Raw genomic sequence first — 12,040 nt, 5'->3', positions numbered from 1 at the left:
CATAAATGTTTCTTGAGCATCAAATCATCATATTAGAATGATTTCTGAAGGATCATGTGACACTGAAGACTGGAGTAATGATGCTGAAAATTCAGCTTTTCATCAATAAAATAAATTACATTTCACTATATATTCACATAGAAAACAGTTATTTTAAATTATAATAATATTTCACTATTTTTACTGTATTTTTGATCAAATAAATGTGCATAAGGTGATCATAAGAGACAGAAACATTAAAAAATCTTAGACCTGAAACATTTGAACAGTGTTTATAACACACTTCATACACGATTCAAAGTGCTTTACATAAAAGTGATTAAAACATAATCATCAAACACTATAAGAAAAAAAAAAAAGTAAAATAAATTAAACAGAATAATTAATAAAAGTGTATTTAAATTAATTTAAATTCTATTTAAAAGCTTATTTTGAATTTCAGTAGGTTTGAGCCCCATTTAGCTACATAATTATTATGATTAGGATTATTTTAAACCGTTTAATCAGATTTTAATCTGATGTACAAAACATGAATTTACAGATTTGAACACAAAATCAGATAAACTTCATATATTGTACTCAGACTGCATTATAATCGATGAATGTTATTCTCTTATTCACCACTAGATGACGCTACAGACCACCTGATCCTGAATGATCCGGATCTGATTAGTATCGATGCCCTGAACTTGACCTGATAAACCCCTCTGTCTTAATACAAGTGCTGTCATTTTTTAATTATAATATTTCATCTAAATCTTTTCAGAACCTCAACAACAACCCAATAATAATAATAAAACAGATATGCCTATTATTGTTGTTATCATTATTATTATACTAACATATAAATATGCATTTGATGAATATTTATTCATTGTATCACATGACTGATATTTCCCATTGCTGAATGAAAATGATCTTGACTCACAGATGAACAAAAGCACACAGACACTGATCTGATGCTGATGCTGGCTGGGGGGCGGGGTCACCGGTCGTTGCCATAGGTACCTGGAGCTGTGCCAGTGTATTTGCATGTATTCAAATTGCTCATGAATAATTTACTACACAGCAGCCACCGCTGCAGACACTGATGTGCTGTTTTCATACACTACATGTGCTGCATTTACACTCCTTCTGAAAGTCACTGCAAAGACAAGAGGATGAGTGTTACATCAGACCTGTGACAATGATGATGATGCTCTCATAACTCTCATGAAACACCATTAGAATAGCAATACAGATACACAGATAGATAGATAGATAGATAGATAGATAGATAGATAGATAGATAGATAGATAGATAGATAGATAGATAGATAGATAGATAGATACGTGGTGTTTATTGGCTCACTGTATTTCACAGGAAATGGTGTCACGGTTCTGGAAACAGCTGACTGGAGGATTTCGGAAAGGGGCGTGTCCACACGGAAAGGTAAATTATATTTATTATTCCATTTAAAGGGCCAGTGGCTCTTATCTCCCACAGATGTTTATTTGGAAATCACACAATTAGCATATAATACATTTAAAAAGTGAATATTATTAAAATATTAATGCATATGATTCAAATAGGCCTACATTAGCCTTTTGTTTTTACTCTACTATCTATTTTAATATTCAGATATACTTGTTTGAAATGTGAATACAAAATACTAGAATAGAATTTTTACGTGTGATATGTTTTCTTTGATTTGATTCGTAGACAATTATATGTTCATCAAATTGTGTTTTAAAGATTTTGTTGGTTTCTTGGTATTTCTACGGAAGCCTCAGAGGCCATGCGTTGTGATTGGATTTTGTTTGATCTCGATTCTCGGAGTTTCCTCAAAAGATTTTTTCTTGGTCTGGAGGCAGCAAGAGTCATTTCAGTGTCCGACACGTGAGAAGGAGACAACTTTATCATCACACTCATTTATTTATGCTGCAGTTACTCTGAACACTTTCACACGAGCGTCTGAAGGCGATGGAATGATGATTGATTGACAGATGCTGATCAAAGGTTTGCGGCTGATTAATGGTGAGTGACGTACAGTTTCTTTTTCGTAAAACGTAAGAGTATTAACTAAACACGAGAAAATAATTTGAATTAATTTATGATGAAAAAAGCTAAAAAATAAATAAATAAAAAGGTATCCCCTTAGGCTTCCGTAGTTCCCAATATGGAATTTTATAAAATTGATGTTTTTATACAAATTTTTTTTTTTTTTTAAACACATATATACATAAAAAATCACAAATGAATTTTATGTAAATGCCGTAATTTATATATATATATATATATATATATATATATTCAAGCATCAAAACAATTAGTGTAATACAGCTTTGAATTGTTGTTGTTGTTTTTCAATACATCAGAATGGGTCCTGTTTAATTTGTTTGTTTTTTTCTGAGCAAAAATTAAATATACATTTTTACCATGATTTACAGAAGACACCCACTAAAATGTCATTCAGTGTAACAATCTTGTCAGGGATATTTACAACAAAAAAATCTATTTATGTCATATTAAAGACTAATTATTTTTACCCCAAATGCTAATTACTTGTAATTTTACATTTTTAAACTTTGCCACTATCCTAGGTTTTGCCCATTTGTCAGCAAGAATTATTTACTCATTTAAAATACAATAAAATGTAGTATGCTCACTTACTCTTGTATATATTTTAATACGTACAGGTCAGAATAAGTATGTTGTTTCAATTTCTACATAAATATAAGTGTTACACTGAATGACAATGGAACATTATTTCACCCACATTTTGACATTTGATTCTCCCAAAACCTATTTGAAACCTTAAAAGTAGACGTTTTACTTGCATTTAATGTGCTTTCTATAAAATCACTTTTGTAAATTTCTATTGATGTGGACATCTAGATGTCTTTGACCTATATTATAGGCAGTATTATCAATAAAATTAATGTAAATAAATGTCTAAAGTAAATGTAAATAAGAAAATAAAATGCTGTACCACAAGATATTAATTTTGTATTTCATACATAAGATGGCAGGTAAATTATTGCCCTTTTTTATTTTTTTTTATTAGCCTATTATAATAAGTTGGTCAGCTGTTTTTTCTCTTATAAAAAGATCTGCATTTATTTTATAATTATTACTCCTGAATCAAAACTCAACACAATTGTAAAACTTTTTTGTGTGTGTGAAGCTGTATAATATATATATATTACTCTGTGGTCAAAAAGTTGGGTCATTTCTGTTATTTCTCATTAATTTCTGCATTAAATCAAACAGTCTTCTTGGTTGTTACCGATTGAACAGTTAACATAAAGGACTGTCAGGTGTAGAGGTGAATTCACCAAACTGTCAACTTTTATTCAGTGTTAATTCATTATTTTTGACTGATAAAGTGTTTTGCTGTCTGTGCCTGACAAGATCAAACCACCTGACAAGATGAGACATTTATTCAACATCTGCAAATGCTGAAAAACCAGATTAAACCCTCAGACCAGTTCAGTTCACGTTAGACCATTAACAGCGTTTACTTGTTCTCTGAAATGTATGTAGACTCTGAAGTCACACTAAATGTCATTGCATCACATGCAGAATATTAAAGCAAGAGTCATTTATTGTAAAGAAAGATGCACAAACAAATCCATAAAATACCCAAAACAGTCATGAAGATTTTCCCCGTTATACATGATGACACAAAACATAATGTTAAACACTCACACCAGACAAAGTCGTATAAGTAGAGGCTTTATTGAATATCATCACACATTCAGTATTGTTCAAGGTTTAAATGATAAATTACAGCTTTACTGGTATTTAATTGCTCATTTCAGTATTATTTTCTGTGGGTCATTACATTACAGGTCCAAATGTTATTAAAATATTCATGTACAGATTTTATAATTCATACAGAGTGCTTGAGGAGAAAGTGTGTGTGAAACAGAGAATCAGTCACATTCAGCGGTTGAAATGCAACACTAAGCGTCTCTATCTATCAGCATGTGCATTTTTAGATTCACTTACCTGTTTTATGAGCTCACCTGTGTGCTGTGAACCTCCATGTGCTTCTGCAGGTGATGATGATGTAAAACAGCAAACATCCAGAATGTGTTTGTTTTCTACACTGGAAGCCAGTAAAAATATGAACAAGATCATAAAAACCAGAGCAGGACCGATAGTTTCTGATGGTCTGTGTTTGTTTCCATCAGCGCTAAAGTCCGTGGGTGAAGTTAAATCACAAATTCATCCTCCAGTTGGATGTGACTGAGTCCGTCTTCCAGCATCACAGGAAGTGACATCAGTGAATCTTCAGAGTGACGGAGGATCTCATCAGCAGGTCAGATCCATCCCAATTTGTCTTTCACGTCTAATCTGTGGAAAAGAGCATAAAAACAACATCAGTCCATCATTCTGTATCTTTATTAGTATTTATATTATTCATACAGATAAAATGACACCATTAAATATTATACACGCCCTTACTAAAAAAACAGCTTTTAATCAGCTCTAAAAAGACAATAGTGTCATTATTCAGATCAGTTCAGTTCAATGTTGATTCAGTTCAGTTCAATAACTGTGTAAATTTCAATATTAAAAATATTTTGACTAGACCATGACTTAATAAAACCAAAATGTTTAACAGATACCCGAGGCAATAACTGCATGTTTGTAGTTTTTACAGTGATGATCTCACATGTAAGCGAGACACTGTGAGGTGTGTGTGTGTGTGTGTGTGGTTTTATTGTCCCGTGGGTCATGTTATTTGGGTCTCTGGGGGTCCCAACACAGAATTGGCCCCTGATCCAGAGATCATGTTAGGAGACCAGACAGAGTGTGTGTGTGTTTGTGTGTGTGTTTGTGTGTGTGTGTGTGTGTGTGTGTGTGTGTGAGCGGCCAGACAGACTGTGCAGTGACCTGAGCCTATAGACAGACACAGAGGTCGTTGATCTGTGTGTGTGTGTGTGTGTGTGTGTGTGTGTGTGTGTGTGTGTGTGTGTGTGTGTGTGTTCAGACATCATTATTTTTGGGAGATCAGGGTCAACAGCTCCACCTCATCTCAACGGAAGCACTCAGATCATAAACGGCATCAAATACACCATATTTACATTCATCACATTTTTCATATACGTTCATCACGTTCATTTTATTTCATAAGCATGTTTTATAGGTTTGTATAATTTTAACTTTGTATAATAATTTTAACTTTGTATAATTTGAAATCTGTGTAGCCTTTAAAGTTAATAAATATTTATAAACTTTAGCAGCATGATGAATATTCAGTTGTCTGTCTATCTATGAATCTATCTGTTTGTCTGTCTGGCTGTCTATATATACATGCAATATATATTTTCAGATACACACACACACTGTGCACGCACATTACTTTGACTGACAGATGTATGTAAATGTCTGTAGACACACTGGAGCAGTCCAACAGAGTCTGAATATGTAGACTAGTGTGTGTGTGTGTGTGTGTGTGTGTGTGTGTGTGTGTTGGGGGTGAAGGGTGTCTAGTTAGCACTTTGAGACTGTCTGGATGTGTGTGTGTGTGTGTGTGTGTGTGTGTGTGTGTGTGTGTGTGTGTGTGTGTGTGTGTGTATGTGTGTGTGAGAGAGAGAGACTGAGGGGATATAATTGTGTCTGAGAGCAGATCTGTATTAGAAAGACACTTAAACAACAACGGCAGGTGGATATACTTATGTGTGTGTGATTGTGTGGATGTTGAACATTGATGATGATTTTTCCAGCACTGACTGTCTTGATTGTGTTTTTTTTTAAATATAAGACAAAACTCACTTAATTGAGGTTGATTTTTAGTTCTGTTTGATTGAAGTATCAACTTTGACTCAGATTTTGCTTCTAAAATAATTTTTAAAAAAAATTAAATAAATGTGTATAGCAGCTTAGATCATTTGATCTTGAAGGAGTTTGATGAGAAATGTTTGAATTCAGAGATCTCTGACTTTTGGCAAATTTGAGCACAGTTTGAGACATTGTTGTGATGTAAAACTCTAGAAGAGACATGTCAGTTGAGAAGCAGGAAACCTAATTTACTGTTCTCAGATTTACAGTACTGTTCAAAAATTTGGGGTCATAAGATTTTTAATGCTTTTGAAAGAAATCTCTTCTGATCACCAAGGCTGCATAATATTACAATTTATATAACTGTTTTCTATGTGAATATATAGTAAAATGTAATTTATTCCTGTGATCAAAGCTGAATTTTCAGCATCATTCCTCCAGTCTTCAGTGTCACATGATCCTTCAGAAATCATTCTGATATGATGATTTGCTGCTCAAGAAACATTTATGATTATTATCAATGTTGAAAACAGTTGTGCTGCTTCAGATTTTTGTGGAAACCATAATTTGCAGTTCCTAACCCATCCGTGCTTTCACAAACCGCTTATGGTTCTGTTAAACGGGTAACCGTGATCTCTGGGCGATCTGGTCTGTGACGACATTATCACAGACTGTAACAGCGAGCAAAAGGCTTTTTTCATATCTTTGCCATAGATGACTGCCAAAGCCACAAACAGAAGTTTAACTCTGAGAAAGAGGTAGAGAAACAAGAGAGTGACAGATTCAAAAAGAAAACATCTAGTGGGATTTTGCACGCGGGACCGCCAGGGGCCCGTTCTCATTCTCCAGCACCCGGTATATTGTGCCTGGCCAACAAAGACGTCGCCCCTCATTAAAAATACATGTCATCGGATCACACCTCGACTGAATCAAGAGATTGTGAGTTGCATTAAGAGGCCGTGACTGTGCGGTGAATGGGAGCTACGGCGCGACTACGGCAATAGAGCGGAGCCCGACCCGCCCCAGCCTATGGGAACCGCATCCCTGTGGCGGACTGGGGTCGGAGGTCACCGCCTGTCTGTTAAAGCCCAGAAATCCTTTATTCTGCATCCACTGCACAAACCCAATTCTCAGTGGAGAGAGAGAGAAAACTACAAGGAAATTTTTGGTGAGTTTTTTTATTTACTAACGTTAACAAAGATTAATAAATATTGTAGTGAATGTACATCCACTTCAGCAGCACTTACATACACCAAACTTTACAGTTTTATTCCTATCTATATTCTGAAGGTTTTTATAGAGAGGTTTCTTCATATATCATTCACCTGGTTTTTTAATGGAGTTACCATGAACTAACAAAATGAACAGTTGTATTTTTATTTACTAAGGTTAACAAAGATTAATAAATATTTTAGCGAATGTACAACCACTTCAGCAGCACTTACAAGCACCAAACTTTACAGTTTCATTCCTATCTATATTCTGGAGGTTTTTTTAGAGGGGTTTCTTCATATATCATTCACCTGGTTTTTTAATGGAGTTACCATGAACTAACAAAATGAACAGTTGTATTTTTATTTACTAAGGTTAACAAAGATTAATAAATATTTTAGCGAATGTACAACCACTTCAGCAGCACTTACAAGCACCAAACTTTACAGTTTCATTCCTATCTATATTCTGGAGTTTTTTTTAGAGGGGTTTCTTCATATATCATTCGCCTCATTTATACAGCATTTAATTCCTAAAAACATGGTGAAAACGCATTTTTTCTGACTGTTAACAGTATTTTCTGATTTATGGAGTGATAAAAAGAGATATCCAAAATCCTCTCAGTAAAAACCTTTAACTCTAATATGTCAACAAAATGAAACTAGAATTTCTAGCCTTTCTTTATCCAATGTTCAGATTTATTTTCTAGAAATGTATGCAAAATAGTGCAGATTGAATTAGGTACTGCCTCATTTGCATGTTTAAACATAACATTTCAGAGAACTTGTAATACAAAACAACTGTGGAAGTATGTTGCTCTCTATTAATTAAACATTGTACCCTGTTCACCTGTGGTTTCCTGCCTTAAAACTGCACATTTACACAGCTTCACCTTGCTGGTCTTTATGACTCTTTCCGTATCACTCTCTTTTGTGTGTGTGTGAGTCAGGTCAAACTATTTCTGCTGACCAGTCGGCACGCCTGACTCTGACCGCTGGAGCCTCCGGAGACGCGCAGAACGAGGCCGAGCTCGCGGCAGCTGTCTCTCGTCTGTGCAGCGTTAATAGGAGCGTGCTGTGATCTGCAGTACAGTTTTAATAGACCATTTTCACAGAGCTTTTCATTATCTTTTTTTAAACCATGAAATGAGACCCAGAGGGCAAATACTGATGGCACACACATACACACGCTTCTTAAATCAGTCACTTTCTCTAATGTTTTCTACTGTTTTATTCTGTGAAAACACAGATATAGACAGAGATCTGAAACACGTTTCTTTATATATTGGAATATAGTTGCTGAAAATAGTCTGAATAAATACTGCACACTGATCTGGCTTACACTACCATTCAAAAGATTTTTTTTTTTCAAGAAATTCATTGTTTTATGCAGCAAGGAACAAAAGAGACAGTAAAGGCATTTACAAAAGATTCTATTTCAAATAAATGCTGTTCTTTTAAACTCTCTATTTATCAAAGAATCCTGAAAAATAAAATGTATCACAGTTTCCATAAAAATATGAAGCGGCACAACTGTTTTCAACATTGATGATGATCATAAATGTTTCTTGAGTATCAAATCATCATATTAGAATGATTTCTGAAGGATCATGTGACACTGAAGACTGGAGTAATGATGCTGACAATTCAGATTTGATCACAGGAATAAATTACATTTTTAACATAGATTCACCTAGAACACAATTATTTTAAATGGTAATAATATATCTTTTTTTTTTTTTTTTTTTTTTTAACTGTATTTTGATCAAATAAATACAGCTTTGGTGAGCATTTAAAAAATCTTACCAACCTCAAACTTCCAAAAGTTCAAGTGGTATATACTATTCGGGTCAAACAGCCAATTGATATTACTACTCAAAATTACATTAAAAATAGCCATGTTTTATTTGATCGCATGACAACAGTGTGAAATGTTTATTGTAGTTTACTGCATACTTTCACATGCTATATATTCTTAAAAAAACTACAAGCAGTACATACTGTAAGTATGCAGTACATTAGTATTCAATTCTGAACACTGAGTATTTGTGCATGTCCTCCCAGCACTGAAATGAGGACCCCTGGGTTTGTATAGCTGTCCGATCCATATGCCTGATGGTAAAAGCAGGTGGCACAAACGCACTGGTCATCTGCTTCCAAATATAATGTAGTGATGAGAAAGCAGAAACTGACCCCATACAGGCCAACAGCTCAGCGAAATCTATTTCTATGATTTATTCTGCACACCTTTAAAGTTTATCAAGACTTCAGGAGCTGGAATCCAACAGCAGCACTATCAAATTTTTTAAAAATCTATCTAAATTTGGTAAGAATGTAATCTTAATTAAATACATTAAAAAGTTCGAAAGACAAATTTCTGCTGGCTTGTCTTAAAAATGTAAAATAGTTTGAAGTTATGTCAGAACAGATAGATATTCTGGGTGTTTGCTTCGGTGTTGCCAACCCTCAAAGTCCTCATGCCATCCCTCTGCCACCCTATAAATAATTTTCTAGATCCGCCTCTGAGGCAGACCGATGGACGTTGTGATGGACAGGAGGGGGAAAGTCAAACCCTGCAGGCCGTCAGGAGCCCCAGCTGAGGGGACATTTTGTTGACATGCCGAAAAGGTTTTAAGCAGCGGGAGGGAGAAAGACTGAGTTGACGGAGAGAAAAGAGGAGATGATGAGAGGGAGGAGATGAGCACAAAAGCGAAATTACTGAGTTCAGAGAACGATTAGAAAAACACCCTAACACTAAATGTTGAACTTCAGCATTTAACTTGCTGCACGAAACAAATGCTGATGTTATTTTATCCAAACAGTTGCTGTTAACAGATCGTAACATTAGAATGCTTTAGTCACGCCAATAAAGCTCAATAGAATTGGATTTATAGAGAGAGAGTAGGGAAGATACAGCAAGATATGGGGTGAAACGGGAACAGAAAGTAATCAGATCTATTGACTGTGTGTTGCTGAGCAAATGAAGCTTAAACCAGCACTTCTAAAGGAACGTGAATCAAACCTCCGAGCTGATGAGGTAATGTCTTCCCTGCTTAAAGAATTAATGGCAGCATGTCGTTTAACATTCAGCGCATTTACAGTTAATGGCGTGCTCTTGTTTAATTGCACATTCCCTCCGGCACTCTCTCACAAGAGCTCACTCACATTTCTGTGTCCATTATATAGAAAAAGTCCTCAGTAATCTCACGTTTCACAAAAGATCTTTAAAAAACTCTACCAAGATCCCAAAGTCTGCGATCAAAAGCCTCAAACATCTCATCAAATATTCTGAGCCGCTTTCCACATTGATTTTATAGCTTATACTAGTGCTGTCAAATCAGTTAATCGCATCTAACATAAAGGTTTGTAAATATGTAATATGTGTGTCTGTGTGTATATATAAAGTACATATTTACAAACTTCATGCCTGAGTCATATTTCACCCCAAAATCAAAAGAAAATATTGCATAATGAAAATTAAGCCTATTTTAAGACCATGCAGACTTATGCATTGTGATATTTTTTTATGAAAATTAAGCATATTTGCATTAATGCATCTGGACATTTTAATGTTGAGTTATTCTCATTAGATTCACATTACTGTAATACAGTCATTTTTCAGTAATTTACAGTAGTACCTCATTATAGTAAGAATGTCAGTCATCTTTTTTTTATTAAATCAAACTAAAGGCAATAAAACAAATACAACCCGAATATAAATATTGTGCAGTTTAAATAATAATGTCATTATTTTATTATTATTATTATTATTATTATTATTATTAATACAGTAATCTCATAATTGAGTGAAACTGGTATAAAAATGTTTTATTATTATTATGAATAATCATAATAATAATAATCATTTAGTTATAATTATAATAATATTATATTAATTTATTAATAATATATAATAATAATAATAATAATAATTTTTCATACTACTTTCATTTTACTGTAATGAGAATTTATGAGGAAATTGTGCTTATTTGTCTAAAAAAATTGTCGCAATGCAACTTTTCTTTATGCAAAATATGCTTCTATTTAATTTTTTAATTAAGATTTGGGGCTGAAATATGACCTGGACAGGTTCAAAACAGAATTTCATGAGATTCCAAATAAAGCGTCAAAAGTTCCGCGCGATTAAAGACGCTTGAATGTAACGAGTCTTCACAGAATTCTGAGCATTACCACGGCGACGCTTTAGTGCTGCACAGACAAACGTCAGATGAGTGACGTTTCCTTATGAGAGTGTGTTACTTCAGAGACTCTCTGAACAGCAGACGTGTTTGCACTGTTAGCAGAGGGAGTCCGAGCGCACATCAGACCACTTCAGCGCATCACAAAAGTCATCGTGTGTCTTGAGCAAACACAGACCCTCGCTGCTTATTAATCACACCGGCTCATTTGCATTCAGTCCCAGACGAGGGCAGCCATACAGACGAGCGCCTCGCTTTGACCTTGACCTCCAGGGCCCTTCTTCACCTGCTGCCGCTGGTGGTGCTCGAGCGGCCCAGAGCGTTCCCACGGTTTGTGACGAGCCCCACAAAAGCACTCGGGATGAGCGTTCGACTTAATATTTACGTTCAGAGCCGTCTAGACACATATTGTCTGTTCCCAAACGTCCACCGGCCCCCTTCCGAGATTAATAATCAGGAGATAGCCGAACTCCCTGAACTTCTCTCGCGGATAAGGGACCGTAACGTTGGCAATTAAGAGCGGCGCGAGATCCGAGCCTGAAATAGTTGTTTAATTTGAGGAAAGCTGCGAGGGGACTGAAGGCCAGAGGCGTTTGTGTGTCCTGCTGCTCAGGTTCAGTCAGTATGAGCTTCAGCTTTATGTCGCTTACGAATGTTTCAACAAACATTACTATTCATTTTACTGTTTAAACACTGGTGCATGGATCATGTGTCTTGATGAGGTAAAGTGCTGTTCATTTACTCACTGATCACACTTATAATCTGTGATGTATGTTAAATTGAGGCTGTGAACTATTATACATTGTCATACAGTCACCATGACATCAAAATTCTTGTTTTTTTTATGGAATATTGCA

The 12,040-nt window shown here is 35.0% G+C and overlaps 1 long non-coding RNA gene across 1 annotated transcript in view; it reads right to left on the bottom strand.

The window, feature by feature from the left end:
• Window positions 1-3,705: 3,705 nt before the first annotated feature.
• Window positions 3,706-12,040, bottom strand: part of LOC127503956 (uncharacterized) — a 32,788-nt gene continuing 24,453 nt past the window's right edge. Inside the window, exon 4 of the long non-coding RNA XR_007927260.1 lies at window positions 3,706-4,342. This is a non-coding gene — a long non-coding RNA (uncharacterized LOC127503956). The remainder of the gene's footprint in view (window positions 4,343-12,040) is intronic.

The sequence above is a fragment of the Ctenopharyngodon idella genome, chromosome 2, assembly GCF_019924925.1.
Source record: "Ctenopharyngodon idella isolate HZGC_01 chromosome 2, HZGC01, whole genome shotgun sequence".
Classification (NCBI taxonomy): Eukaryota; Metazoa; Chordata; class Actinopteri; order Cypriniformes; family Xenocyprididae; genus Ctenopharyngodon; species Ctenopharyngodon idella.
Note: the sequence above shows the minus strand (reverse complement) of the source record. Positions and strands in the feature narration are given on the sequence as shown.